Source organism: Melanaphis sacchari, unplaced genomic scaffold, assembly GCF_002803265.2.
Source record: "Melanaphis sacchari strain LSU unplaced genomic scaffold, SCAv2.0 Contig23_pilon_pilon, whole genome shotgun sequence".
Lineage (NCBI taxonomy): Eukaryota > Metazoa > Arthropoda > Insecta > Hemiptera > Aphididae > Melanaphis > Melanaphis sacchari.
In genome coordinates, this window is record NW_020271114.1 from 843351 (window position 1) to 859954 (window position 16604).

The following is a 16604-nucleotide window of genomic DNA, read 5'->3' on the forward strand; positions in this document are numbered from 1 at the left end:
ATTGGTAAAAGTATATTTAGTTATACTAACTAGTAAAAGTTAAAATGAGTTTAATAATTATTTATGAATATTATAGTGCTTTTTTCCTTGTCATGGATATTTTTATTTTTAAAATAATTGAATGTAAAAACCGAAAGTTATCATGTTATGTAGGTTTTTTTACAGATATTATTTTACTCAGACATTAAAAATTAAGAAATTAAAAAAAATAAATATTTTTACCGATTGAACTTAACGATGGTAATAAATATATTATTTATTATTATGTTATTGCATTAACATCAAAGTTTAAATTACTAAAATGTATATATACACACACACACACATATATATATATAATATATATCTGTGGTTGTATAAGTAATATTTTAATTTAGAAAATAGTCTCATATTGTATTTATACGTACGGGATTTAAATATATGCGTTAAGGTTCTTTTGCATCATTTTACAGTCAGGCGGTCGATTAAACATCAAACGCCAAAGTTATGTGCGTTTTCTAGACTTCGAAACGATAACGCGTAATAATAATGCATACGTAAGAAATAACCCACGGCACCGAGTTATTTCCTAACACGATGCTGAAATGTACTCGGTTTAATCATGCATATATGTATACAGTTAAATGCGTATCTTTGATGTGTTGTATAATTATTAATCCTTTAATAAATATTATTCTGAGACGCTTTTTGAAGAAACCAACTTACTTTGGATACATTTCTATGCATATAAAAATCGTATATTATACTAATATTTGATATTATTTGTATGTGATAAACAGTATTATTATTAAAAAAAAAAAACCTCTATTAGTGCGACATAAAAATTCAAATGATTGTTTTATCATAAGTCATTAAATCAAATAACACCGATTCTTTTTTTATTTTACGATAATGACTATTGGGACTCTGATGTGCACAATGCATCTAGTTCTACACAGTTTTCGATGATGGCTCGTCTATAGTCCGTAACCCTAACCACGTTATAAAATAATCATCAAAATGCTCTTGCTAAAAAATAAATGCTAAGATATTTTTTCCGGAAATCGTTATAAGCGACGCGCTGGTGCAGAGACTTAAAATGCTAAAAGGTAAAATATACAAAAGATTATCATTATTGTTAAAATTCATTGCAAATATATTCAAACAAGCCACTAAAATGCAGTATGTATATATATATAATATTATAATATTATGCGGATGTTGATCGATCGTCGGTCGTCACAACAGAAACTATCGGGACATTATACTAAACACTAACTGGATCAGCGATACAATGTGCACTCGGGGTGACTAAAGGGGCTTTTTGGGGCGAGGGCGACTACTCGCAAAATCCTTAAAACCAAAAAACAAATAAAATGAATAAATACCTTCACGTTATAAGTTCAGATTCACATTATTAGAAAAAAAATATTTATATTAAAATCGATTTTATTTGAAATATTCATAAGTGTATGCCCATTAAGTGTGTATATATAAATATAGACTTTTTTTATGAATAAATGTCAAGTATTCGGTCTTTAATTATTTTTGACCAAGACCACTTCTTATATCTTATACAAATCAGAGTTAAATAAACATGAATAACCTTTTCTACCGTTAGAGATCAACACAATTATAAAAAAAATTGATTTTTCCTTAGCTTTGTCAGCTGGTTAATACGTTTTTTTGTTCATTAAATCAATTTACGTGTATTTTATACATCATTATACCGATGTTTTCTAACGTGTACGTGATTAAACTGTCGTTAATAAAATATTTTTAAAAACATTGTATTAGCAATCATACCAATAGTGTGACCAATGACCACATTTACAAAATCAAAATGACGTATACAAGAATATATTCGATCCCCAGAAATTTTATAAAAATCTTGGGCTTCCCCAAAACAAAAACCTCAAATCCTAAAACGATAGTCATCGATAGTCAATTTATTTTTATCTGTTTTTCGTTTTTTTTTTGTGTAAACGTCAAATATTATTACATATATATGTTAGCACTTATTGTGTTATACATTTTATGGAGTGCCTATTGCGTGCAACTGTATAAATGTTTAGAATATAAGATTATTATAACTGTTGAAATGTCTTATCAAAACAATCTTTTCACAGCATTAACTGTATAATATCATATGAATATATGATATTATACAGACCAAGATCCATCATCGACTGTCGTCTTAAACTAACACGGACGAAAAACGAACCGATAACATATAATATCATATAATTCAGCGTAGAATCAACCATATGATTATGTGCTTGAAATGAAACCGTAGTTACCGTTCATCATAATATATAAATACTATATTAGCTAAATTGTCCACTACAATGACGAAAAAAATATATGGTCAAAGAAGGTTGTTGCGGTTTGTAGTTTTTTTTTTTTTTTAATTTTAATTCTATATTCTATATTATTGTTTTATACACTGAGTATTAACGGACAACACTGCTATATCAGTAATATAATCAACTTTTTAATATCATGGAATTACAACTAGGTATAACAGTATTTATTTCAATCTAACCCTCCAAATAAAAGTAATTATAAGATTGTCATATTTTGTCGCTTTAGACATATTTTATAAGAAAGAATATCAATTAATTAAACATGACTTTATTTTTGATATTTGAGTATTTAATGGTTTTGTGTCCATTTTAACAATTTCTACTATTTTGATTGACTGATGTAAAGTATACCTAATCCATTTTGTATTATAAGTATAATACACTTATAAAGAACTAATACATACCTTTATGAGTAATACGTATTGCGTTGTGTACTTGTATCTGTAAAAAAAAATATATGCATTTATTAAAAATATAATATGTAAGATTAACTGTTGTGGGATTTAGTTATTTAAGCTATATAGTGTTTAATTAATGATTAGATCTATGTTAGGTTAAAATTTCATACTCATTATAAAATAATTATTTTATGAACTTCCTTCATATTATAATAATGTATTTAATAAAAACATTTATAAAAAAAAAAAAAAATTATCGTAAGTAGCTTTTTCATAATAACTATAAAAAATACATAAGATAAATGAAAAATTAACTGGATAAAGTTTTTTTGTTGTACATACATAACGACTATTAAAGTGACATTATTTTACTTTATTCGAGCAAAAACCATTTAACTGGAACTAAAATCTATAAGAAAGAATCAAAAAGAAAATCCATAGGTTGTGACTGACATTAAACTTAATAAAAGAACACACACGGAGACGTAAAATTCCGTTAACATAAGTAAGTGAAGGAATAATTATTATAACAAAAGTATAACCAAACATAATTAAACAATGTAATTTGCCTGGACATAAAAGAAACCATTGGGAATTTATGAAGTAAAATAGTTATATGAACAGTGTTAATCAGACTGACCAAATGACGAACTGCTAAACAGTCTTAGGAAACGTACATATAAAATAAAAAATTATATCATATACACTTGATACTAGTGTATCAGTGTATGGAACTAATTTTAGCTATGTATATAATATGATATTTATATATTAAAAATGTTACCAATATCCAAAAATAAAATCTAAAAACAAATGATAAACTAATATAAATAAACTGACTGTGGTAAAAATATTGAATAAAAATGTTTAATAACTGATGGTTATTAAGAAAAATTCCATTACCAGAGCTTTAAAAAAAAAAAAAAAAAACAAAGTACTTTTTTCAAAAATCATTTAGTTTTGAAGACAAAACAACTAGGAAACAGGTTTTAAAGTTTAACAACAAAAATTATAAAATTTAAGACAATTATTACAGTTAAATTTGATATTTTTATGTTTTTTTTTTTTTTTTAATATAATAAGGTCTATCATTATGTAAAATCCGATAATGATAATATAAATAATGTTTGTTTTCACAGTCAAATCAAAATAAATATACAGATTTTTTTGTCTTAGACTTTAAAATATTTTGATATATCTATGTATAATTTTGTTTTCAATTATATAATATTTTTATCATCATCTCTTTTTTACCATATAGCTAAACGAAATCTTATAAATACGGGTGATGATACGCACACAGATCACAGATTAGAATTAGTCTATGATCCCCCTCAACTGTAAGTTTAGTTAAAAGAACGTAACTAATACCTTGAGTAAAGATCATTCATTCTGTCAGCAAATGTTGTATTTCAAATAACGAGTATATAGTTGTAATATGTTTTGATTTTTATCGTTACGTAACTATTCTCACAACGAAATCTTTTTTTGCTTTTAAAAGTTTTTATCCAATCCGTTACAAAATAATAAAAGTATAAGAACAAATTATGGATTAAAAAAATTAAGCAAAATGACAGTTGCAACATAAACTGTATAGGCTCCCAGTAGAGGTGCTGCGATATGATAAAGATTTTAATTTGGTTAACAGGTCGCGTGACATATATAATGTTAAAAACTAACCTCATATCTTATTACATTAGCGTCTCGGGAGGTTTTTCAATGCGTCGATGAGTGATTATCATTACATGAGAGTGAGTGCAAATACATGGGTTATTTGGTTAATCTAGTAACGATTTAAGAAACTACTGCGGCGCATACGAGTGATAATAGAGTGGTTTTACAAACATCTCGGTGGTGTTCAGTTAGAGTGTTAGTGTGGACGGGATCAGTAAGTACGTTGACGAATTATTTTAAGCGCTCGAGTTATTTCACCACCGGTTCATTTAACGAGACGACGGGAGAAAACTTATTTCATTAGGGACAACGCGTGTCCCTCGACCCAGCACCTCTTAACCGACCGTATGAGAATGTCATGGTGATTTATTCGTGAGTTTCGAATTCGTCGGCAGCGGTGGCGGCACCCGCTGAAAATCCTATACTTTATCTAGTGGACCGGTGCCTCCGCCCCTCCCGAAAATTATTCATTTTTATTTATATATATATATATATATATACGCAAATCTGTATTCCACGAACATGAATTTAGTTGTATGTATGTGTGTGTGTGATAGAAAGAGAGAGTGTAAAGATTTGAGAACGATGGATAAGCGGTCGATCAATCGATCTATATTTAGATAGTCAGGCGGTCGGGACAAGAAGTTCACAGTTAACCGAAGAGTAATAAATTACGTCTGTGGTCCCTTTAAAACTTCTGACTTAAATTCTCCAAGAGTATACCAAAACGTTGGTTCGCATTTTTCCCTTTTAGTCGACACAACCACGGCCACTACCGCCACTAACTTGGTGTACGTATACTAATACTAAGTCACTACGGACACTATATTGCGACAGAAATATAAATTTTCACTTCAAAGGACGATCAAACGTGTATTCCAGCACGCCGCGGTCCTTGCAAAATATAATATACAAAGGGAAATAATATAATAGTCCTTTGCCCCGCCTACCATCGACACGTATAGATTATAGCAACAACAACGATGAAAAAAATAACAACATAAATAAATAAACATAAGAGTACCAGGAAAAATACTCTATCGATTTCAATTGTCTTTTCGTAGTCGTATAATACGTATGTATACGACGTGTTTTGGGTCTACGGTAGGACTGTGTGCGGCGACACTCGTCCATTCGCACGCGATTGACTGCAAGGACAACTAAAATGTTTCATCGTATTTTCTTCGGTACATTGTATGATGTTAAATGGTTTTACGTACAACTATGACGATACCATGTTCTACACAAGACATACATGCTTGCGCTCGTGTTTGAGTGGATATTAAATTAACAATGCGAGTAAAATTTAATTAAAAAAGACCGCATATACTCATTAAATTGTACAAAAACAAGGCATGTAGCTAAATGTTAAATAATTTTTAACTAGTATAGTTATATTATTAAAAAGTAAGCGACTAAAAATTATATTCTAAGCTTTCCTTACAATGATTTTAATTTAATGGGTTAATTCTTAAATCTATTGTGGTCCTTTTATATAATATTGTTTTAACTCATTTAAAAAATAAATGTCGTGGAAATACAACATTATGATGAAATGTTTATGACTTGAAAACAGCAGTTATATTTGATATTAAGCCAATGTACTTTGAAATGTTCTTTTAAGTAGTAATAATGTTTTTTTTTTCAAATATATTACAGTAAGATATTATTTAATTTTACAATATTAAGGAAACTACACTAAATGCAAATATATGTTGATGAAATTTGTGTAGGTATATAATATAATACTGAATATTGAAGTGGATATTTTTGTATATTTTTGTCACTAGTTGACTTTTTAAATATTTATTTACCATCCAGTATTTTTTTTTTTTTTTTTTTTAAATTAAATGTGTATACTTAAGGCTGGATTTACGCATAGGTCTGTGAGACCCGGGTCTAAGGTGGAAAATTTTTGAGGGTGGCAAATTTTGTAAGAAATGGAAAAAAATCATATAAATATTTTATGTATTTAGATAACTGCGTAATTTAATATTATATAATATTTAATTTACATATTTAAAGAACATAGAAGTAAATCCATGAATTTGAGAAATAAATACTACATTTTTTTTTCTTGGGGTTGAGGTGGTATATTTAAAAGGACCTAGGGCAGCACCTGTTCTAAATTCGGCACTATGTATACCACGAAACAAGTTGTAACCATAATTTCTATATCACAAATGCTGTACGGAGAAAATTGAGTGATGAAACAAGATACACCCAAAACGCTACCTGTTCAGTTTTTAAAGCGATCTTTTTATATGTATTATACTTATTATACTAATATCGAATATTATGATATGATATAATATATTAGAATAAATAGTGATAGTTAAAAACAATAAGGTTATGATGAAAACTCATATAAATTAAAAAGTGTCTCAAACGATAGAAATAACAAATTATTATACAAATGATTACCTACTATCTTATATTTTTTTCGTTTTCTTAAAAACTGATTATCGGATTTTTACTATTGGTAGTTCATATTATGTATTTTTTTTCAATTTTTAATCATTCTGATTGCAATAATGTTTAAAATCATTAAATATATATTTACTACAATTTATTCACACTGAAAAATATCCTATAACTTCATAATTCCTCCCTGTTTATATAAGTCTCGTATCATTTTTTTTCTTATTCTTTGATAAAATATATTTATTGTATAACTTTATATTTATTATTACTTAATACACATATATTTAAAAACATTAATTTTACTAAACAATTTTATATAAAGATTAAAACAAAATTTTATTTTATAATTTGTAAAAAAAAAAAAATAGATAATTATATTTTGTGATAACATATTATGTATACGAAAATGGCTAATGTCTAATAAATTAAATACAATTTAATTTAAGAGATTGTTGTAAAAAATATGCTATATATTATAGATTTTCTATGGATATAAATTCATGTTTTAAATTAAATATTCAGAATATTAATTAAATTATTAACATTGTTTAAAAATGTTATCATGATCACATTCATTAAAGTATAATATTATAAGTAAAATAAAACAAACAAAAAGATCCTATGTATGTGGTGTACCTTGTAATAATAGATTATTGAAAATGAAGAAATAAATCAAATCTAATATTTTTGTCAAAATTAATCCAAATTGGATATTTAATAGTTTGTTTGTTTATTTGTTTTTCAATAGGTAACATAAAGCTGAACTAATGAAAATAAATGTATACTATTATTATGAAACCATAAAATGACTACAGTAGGTAAATGTAGTAATAAGAAAACATAATAAGTAATAAAATAACTCATTACAATCCGAAGACTTCAGTGTTTGGTATCTCAATAAATAGACAAATATAATTAGTTCGTATACAATGTACATATTATAACAATGTATAAATATGCAATATGCATATATATATATACATAGTGTTATTAAATTTTTAATAATATTTTAAAAATTTTGACACATAAATATTACTTTTCCTAGTTTAAAATTGAATTCAAAATATCCAATTACACGGTAACTGAGAAAGAAAAAGTATAAAATGAAAAAAATTGAAAAAAAACTGCTACACCGTATAGCCTCAATCCGACAAACTCGTACCCATTTGTTTTTATACGAACAAAGATGAGAAATGATGGTCATAATTGGTTGCAATTTCACAAGAGGTGAAAGTGTGTCGATTTATTTTACCCTCCCGACTCAAAGGTCATTTTTATAAGATTCACAACGAGTTGTTATTATTATTTGTCTGCGGGGTTTTTGGGTGAAGAGAGGGAAGTGTCACCTCAACTTTCTTGTAGATTTTCAGGCGGCAGTAGGTCATTGTAATCATGTGCGTTGTGCACGTGAATTACGTGACTAGAAATAAAACGCTATAAATAAAAGTGAGTGAGAGAAAATCATAACTTGACTATAGTTGTACACGTGTTAGAGGACAAATAGGTTTCATAGTTTTTTTTTTTTTTTTTCTGGTAAAGTTTTAAGACTGCCGTCCGTCCACGAGGAGATGGAAGATATAGAAATGAGTTTCTTTTTTTTTTTTTCACTAGAACTTAAATTACAGTACACACCGGACGTGTTTGTATATATATGCTTATAATATGCCTATATATATATATATGGACGGTACGGAGGGAGGAAATTCTGGAAATATTGTTTGGACGTGAGAGGGATGAAATCTCTTCTGGTTTTAAAAGCTCTGTTATGAGGGCAAATTGAAATGATTGTCAGATAAACCTCGGGCAACAATTTTTATAACCCCCGCAGAGTTGCGTTATCATCACGGGATTTTCTCTACTTCTCAATCCCTCGGTGGCAATTATAATGCACTTTCGGAGGAAATCACCCCGAGGAGTCATTTTAACACGTACGAATTTATAAATTTATATCACTGGTCGAGAACGAGTTCTGCGTTTTAAACGAGTACTTGATTATAAGATTAAAAACCTGGTAAAAATAATTATCAAGACTATGAAAAAAAAAAATATATATATATATATATTGCAAATATAATATATAGGTACTGGCACATATTTGAAACTCGCGTAAAATTAATTTTAAAACTTATCCCAAAAAAAATGTATGTAAATTATTCATTCGTAATAAATAGTATTAACTCTTGTTAATATTTTGAAGAACAAAATTAAAATCAACAAAATTATTAATACTCATATATGATCATACATTTTGTATAAATAAGTATCATTTAAAAAAAAAAGCAAATAAATATTTGAGATTTATATATATATATATATATATATATATATTTTTTTTTTATGAACATAATTCATCAATTAATACTAATTATAAAGTTAATATTTTAAATTGAAATGTATACAATTAAATTGAAATTTAATATAATTATAATATATTTCCATTAGTATAGCTTATTTTATTCGATGGCAGATTATGTAAATTTAAATAATGTAATGTATTGATCAAAGGGAAAACGATACAATTAAGAAAAAAATAAAAATAAAACTAAATACAATTAAGAACCGTAAAAAGTTGCAAGTGATATTAAAAAAAAAATATTTGAATTGGTATTTGTTAAAAGGAACCTTACTTCATAGTAGCATAATTGAATAAAGTAGTTTAATGGTAAATTATTTACATTCTTGTGTAAACACGTTGTTTTGTGTGAAAAAAGCTATAAGTTGTAAAAATGCTGTTTCTATAAATTGTTACTTAATGAGGGGGCTTGCTCTTTATATAATATTAATATAATGTATTGGATGACTTCAAAAGACTATAACAAATAATTTTATATTAGTAAACTGTAAAATTATAAAATCATATAAAAAAAATCACACAAATGGTAAATAAATAGTATATAGATATTAGAAAAATTAATTATCTTGTCAGTGTTAACAACAAAAAAGGTATATACAGTAGAGCTTTGATAAACCGGATCTCTTAAAATTCGGTGAACGTGATAATCCAAGTTGCATAAGTCCATTTGTACATAAATACATTTATAGTTTGCTCGGAGTTTTTTAGAAAAAAAATAACTGACTATTATATCTAAGTTTTATTATCACATTTTTTTTTTTTTTGTAATTTATTATGTTTAAGTTATTTATCATTTTTTTAATTTTAAGTTCAATAAATATAAAAGTGCTGGGATTAAAAATAAAAATCTTAGTCATTTGAGTGGGTAATCTTGAAAACCCTTGGTATTCCGGACGGATCGGTAATCTGAACGATGCTTAGTCTAAATTTGTCCAGACTATCGAGGTTTTACTATATATATATATAAATCTCTATGGTTATAACAATAATGCATATAAAATCCAATATTAACCCGTAAGCCATTATTATGTGGTGCACAATGAACCTGTAAGTTACGGCTGTAGTGTTACACGGTTCTGAGATACGTAGTAACATAATTTGGTTTAATTGCAATAAAAAGGAACAAAGGTATGATCTTACACAACAAGTGAGCTCCGCTAACCACATAAAACTAAATTCATGCACGATATCATGTTTTCACAGCAAACGATCTGAACCGATAAAAAACAATGTTAAGAACACCGCGAATTATTTGCCAAGGAATTGCCTAAAACTAGTAAACGTGAGCAGAAAAGGAGACAAAAAAATAAAGAACCTGAACAGTATTAATCAAATATCCGTTTCACAACTGGTGAGATAAATTTAATATATATAAATAAAGATATAAAATAGATATAAAAAGCAGAGAAAAAGAAATTCATGTTAACTATTTCACGCCAAAAACAAGTACATATAAACTTAATGCTAGATGGAATATAGACACGAACTTTTAGTATCACATGCATAACTTAATGTAACCAAGAATTGAGATGTTTTTTGTGAAATTGAAACAGTGACTTCAAAAAAAATAGAACTCATGAGAATAACTGATAAATTAAACATGCGTATTAAAAAAATGATAAAACACATCATATCAACTACGCACACAAACATTGAGGTTAGGTTTGTCGCGATTTAAATCAGATACATAATAATATTATAATCTAAACTAGCGTGTTATCAGTAGAATTTTAAATTATTGTAGTTACAATTTTTCGGTAGTTGAGTTAAAATAAGAAGATACTTTTCACGTGAATCATGTACCACACCGAACCTTACGACTTATAAATTAAATTTATTGCATAATACATTTAGAGCGTACACAAAATTAATTTTAACCATTAGCATTTTTACCGTGTCTATTACACATAATATAATACTCCCATTCCTATTCTCATATATTATGTTATATTTTTGCTGAATGTGATATAATTAAAGGAGTGATGTTTGTTTTGATTTCGTTACACATTATAAAATAATAACACGATATTATCGTATCTTTAAGCGAGAAATAAAATTATTCAATTAAATGACGATATAGTTTTACGAACTATATACAGCGTTGTTGTAAGTATAACGATTAAAATCTGCTAAACAAAAATATCACAAAAATGTTCTTCTTGTATTTTCAAACAAACTCATGACAAGTGAAAACGTTAAGATGTCATGTAAAAATCGTAAAATTTCAATAAAATTATCAAAGTATTTGATAATATATATAGCGTATATATCAGTAATATTTATACTACTCTTAAAAGATCTAAGCCCGCTTAAACACTAGTAATTTGAATATAAACAAAAATACAATTCTGCGTATGTTTCCGGGAAATGGTAATTATTCAATTGACAAATGCTATTTTCAAACAAAGTTTAGTTATTAATTAGTACTCATACTGAGTGTAAATTGTTCAGATGGAAAACTTTTTTTTTTTTTTTGAAAAGACTTACAAATTTTATTTTTTTGTTGTACTTAAAGAACGTTCATTAAACCACTGCAAGTGTATACGACAACGTATAACAAACTTCAGAGTTAAAATTAAAGTTTTTTTTTTGTTTTTGATTCCACGTAATTGAATATTATGTCATAGAAAAAATTGTCATGTTAAATTACAATATTAGATAACTTCACATAATAATTGGGTTTCAACGAACGGTACAATAAAAGTGTAGTAAACTTTTTTAATTGTTTTTATGTCTATATTGTTTATATAATATATTAATATTGTTTTGTCATTAAGAATATTTTAATGAGATGAACGCATCGCCAAGGACTGGTGACGGTAAATATTATGCTTCATCGATTATTGTTATGTGTATATTTTGTATTCCATAACATTATAATACCTACGTGTAAACGTACCAATAGACTGTATTATTATTGTTTGCTATACTGTAGTATTTTAAAACCAATCTATCACACAATATTACATCATATCACAAAGTATGTGATAGTATATAGACACGTATTAAATTTACGCTAGTATCACGATTATAGATTTAATAAACTGAACATACATTTAAATACTTTTTCTGTTGATAATATTACATGTACTTATATGTATGTTTAAGTGTGTATGTATTTGTGCGTGCATCAAGTATTGCCGTATTGGGACGAAAGTACCGGAATACGTGCAGTTTATTGAAACGGAACTGAAGAAAACAACAATTTCGCCGATTATTACCTATGGTAGTATATAATGTACTAGCCACTAGGTATATTTTTATTATTATTACTACTCTACAATGTATAAAGTGAACCGTTTAATCCGCTTAATCAATATCTTAGTTTTCGATTTTCATAGTTTTGAAAAGTAAAAATAAAAATGTTTACATATTATTAAGCCTAGTTGTCTAGGCAAATACTTATAAAACAATAATATAATATTTTTTAGCAATTAATTTAATCTATAATTATTATTCATAGTCTGTATTATTTTATTTTATTAATTTCATTTCCACTACAAATATTCATATTTATATTTTGAATTTAATATTCCTAAGAAGTATACTTTTAAAAAAACAATTAGCGTTTTAATAACAAATATTTAACTAATAGTTTTTTTTTTTTTTTATTAATTTAAAGATTTATAATTAAAGTTTAAGTGATTGTGCGACATAGTATTTAACACAATGTCCCAGGATAATAATTTTACTCTTCTTATGCTACAGAAATTCAAACGTTTTTAATTAAAAAATAAATGAATAAATTTGCTGTACATTTATTTGAGACATAGCTATTTATAAAAATATTCAGTAAACTACCTAGGTATATAAAATGACGCTTTATGGAGTATGAAAAAAATTATGATTTGCAATTCAAAAAATTATTAATGTATATGATATTGAGTAAGATCTTGTTTTATTTCAAAATCACAATTATTTAATAATAGAATGGATGTATCACGTTAAATGAATCACTCGGTAAAGCTATATAAATATAATATTTAGTGGCTATTTTATTTTGCGGCAAATATCGATAAGGTAAACATAGGCTATATGACCCTCGACCAACAACCCTCTGTGCCATAAAGCTGTCGTTATTATATGGCACACTCTGATAGCGTCAGTTGAGAACTTTTGTTTAATTTGATCTATAGGGATTTTGTCTTTTATACTTGTAAAACGCAAAACGTCTAGGCAACTATCATTTATGAAAAAAAAAAAAGAAGAAAAATAAAAATATAGTGTATTTCTTTTCTGTCACGATGATATTATGATATTCACGCCAATATATAATAATATTAAATATAGGTATAGTGATTCTCAAAAAACAAACGTTTTTATATAACGTGTACCTAAGGAAAAAAAAATTGAGTATGAATTAAAATAGTTAATAGTTAACATTATTATTTAACTAGAGATCATCGCAAACGAATGAGGAAAAATCCAGCTGTTATAGATATTTGTAAAATACAAAATTTATTTCAGATTCTAACATAAAAATATACACCATCTACATTTTTATTAAGAATTTATATACTATATTTTTAAAGAAACACGATAAATGGACACTTGCACATTAATTCCAATTATATCGCCTATAATGTAGTAGAATTAAATTAATAAACAAAACCGATATATTTTTACACGAAACTTAAATTTGGCAATTTTAAAACCGCTAAATTAGATTATTGTAGTATATTATGTTATGTACTATGAGATTAAGTCATTTTTTCGTGTATATTCAGTTGTAAGGTCGATTAATAAAACATATTATCAATTTAACCAGACAGTAAAATTAATTATATAGGTCCTCGTATAATTACACTTGACATATAAATTGATCGCCCTAAATTCGTCTATAGTCTAAACTGTATTCACTCGTAATAGAATACCAGAACGCACTTGATAAACTGAAAATCGAGGGAACAAAAGAAGAACAAATTTAGCTGCCAAACAATTTTATGTGAATATTGCATTTTGATGCATTACAGGAGGCATTTTAAAATATTGTTTGTAGCATAATGAACAGACACTTATAATAATATTTATGTTAGAGTTATTGTAAATAATGTATATTTATTTATATATATATATATATATATATATATATAAGTTATAACCTACATATTACAACTACTCTGTGGTTGTGTAATGATAAATTTTTTGTTGATATAGAAATTTGATTTATTTAATTATCGGTATCTAAAATAAATTTATACATTTGATACTAAAATTTGTTCAATTAGTCACAAATTCACAAATAACAACTTTATATGATTTAATTTAAGTGAAAGTTTTCTGTTCATACATCATTTAATTTTATTTTTTATCATTATTATTATTTATTGTATTCAACTGTTTTTACAAACAATTTAATCTAGTAAGCCACAAATTTTGCTTTTGTTATACATTTAGTAGGTGTTTGTGTTATTTTTGAAAATATTTGATGCTTGATTTATCGTCTCATTGGAAAATAATATTCGCATTTGGTTTATTGTCGACGTCAGAAACGGCAAAGTAAAACAACTATCGGGATGCTCAATGCACGTGCGTGTTAAATCAAATACATAGATTTATTTGCTTATATTCGAATAGCACAACGCAATATATTTCGTCGACTTTATATTATATGAGTATACCGAATAATCGGTATGAGCCACAAAGACATTTGAACGTTTTATAATGGTATATGTCAAAAAAAATATAGGACGAAAATCCGCAGTGACTCTGCGCCCATCTATATACTACGCGCTACGTAGTATATAGAGACATACATACGCGATATTGAAGACTCAGCTCGAAAAAAAGGAATAACTGCATATTCTGTTGATGTGTAAAAAAAAATGTAATCGAATTATTATTTCCATACCAATGTCAGAGATCAAATCGCATTTATATAAAATAAAAGTTTCAAAGTTTTTGATCTGCCATATGATCCCAATAATAATAATATCTCAAAAACATATTGTTCATAACAATAATATTTGTAGAATATGCAGTTAACGAGTGTTTGGTGTACATCTCGTTTCGCTAATGCTTCAGGGTTGTTATGTTATTACTTATTCTTGTATAAGACCGAAAACTTCAACCATGAATCATCACATAATTCGATAAAACGATTTAACATTTACAAAAAAAAAAAAATTTATTAAAAATATATGATGTATATAGTAATACACAATAATTATTACAATATGTGATTTTATCGTTTTATCATTTTTATTTTATAAAATAAAATATTTATTAATAATTAAAACTACAAAATAAATGTTTACTAAAACAATTTAATAATAAGAAAAATTATATTATGTTTGAATAAATTGCACTAAAAGAATAAAATAATACTAAGTGTTAAATGTGACTATGCAACTAATATTTATTTAAAGTATGAATTATTTGAGATTTAAATTGTGAAATTATAAAATATAAAAAATAGTTCTACACGAAATTTAAAGATAAAAAATTAATAGTTATTTAACCTATTTAATTTAATTACGAGTAAATTAGATATATTATTACAATGAAGTATAAAATATAAATATTATTTACTGTTAATTGTGTATATTTTTATGATCAATTATTATTTTTTAAAACATTTATAATTTCATAATTATTATACGTAGATTTACATTAATTTCTAAAAAAAAAACATTTCAACTCATAAATTAATGTATTTTATTTTAACCTTTAACTCAATCCATATTTGTAAAACACAACGTAAACTACAAGAGTTGCAAACGTTGCATAATAATAATAAAAATACCTTTTGAAACACAAAAATCAATTTCGTACTAAAACATAATATAATAAATAAATAAAAAAAAAAAAAAAACGATACGTTATATATAATTTATGTAAATACTATTGATCGTTGTTATTTTATGTGCACATTTTTAACATAATTTCAAAACATGTAGCTTCATAAGTTATCCAATATCAATATTCTAGTTATATAATTATAAAAATTGTAAATTAATAATGTATATTATGAAGTTTTATTTGCAAATATTCTATGCACTAAAAATGAATATATCTTTTATGATATTTTTAACCGTTATCCATAATTTTGTGATTGAAATTGTATAGATAGTATTTTTAATGTGTACTCGTACTTAACATACAAACTACTATCATGTTTTAGTGGCAATACATTTCTTAAATAAATATACATGTCAATGAATGCAATATTGTATAAACATTTTTAACATCGACTAGTACTTTATTTAATATACATTGTATTAGTCGATTAATCAATAGATATTAATTTGCATTATAAATAATTACGCTATTTCAGTCCATAAACGTATATTTTGATCAGAATAAATTATAAAGATTTATAGAGGATATATAATGTATATAGTATATAAACTTAATTGAGATAGTAATTATGTAATTTGTAATTGGTTCATTCAGTCAAGAAATTTGATT

General features: G+C 25.9%; 1 protein-coding gene across 1 annotated transcript in view; it reads right to left on the bottom strand.

Moving 5' to 3' along the window:
• LOC112594713 overlaps positions 1–16604 on the bottom strand; it is a 301926-nt gene that overhangs the window by 181947 nt on the left and 103375 nt on the right. The window contains exon 4 of the mRNA XM_025339666.1: positions 2750–2786. The gene's annotated coding sequence lies outside the window, so the exon portion shown is untranslated. The remainder of the gene's footprint in view (positions 1–2749; positions 2787–16604) is intronic.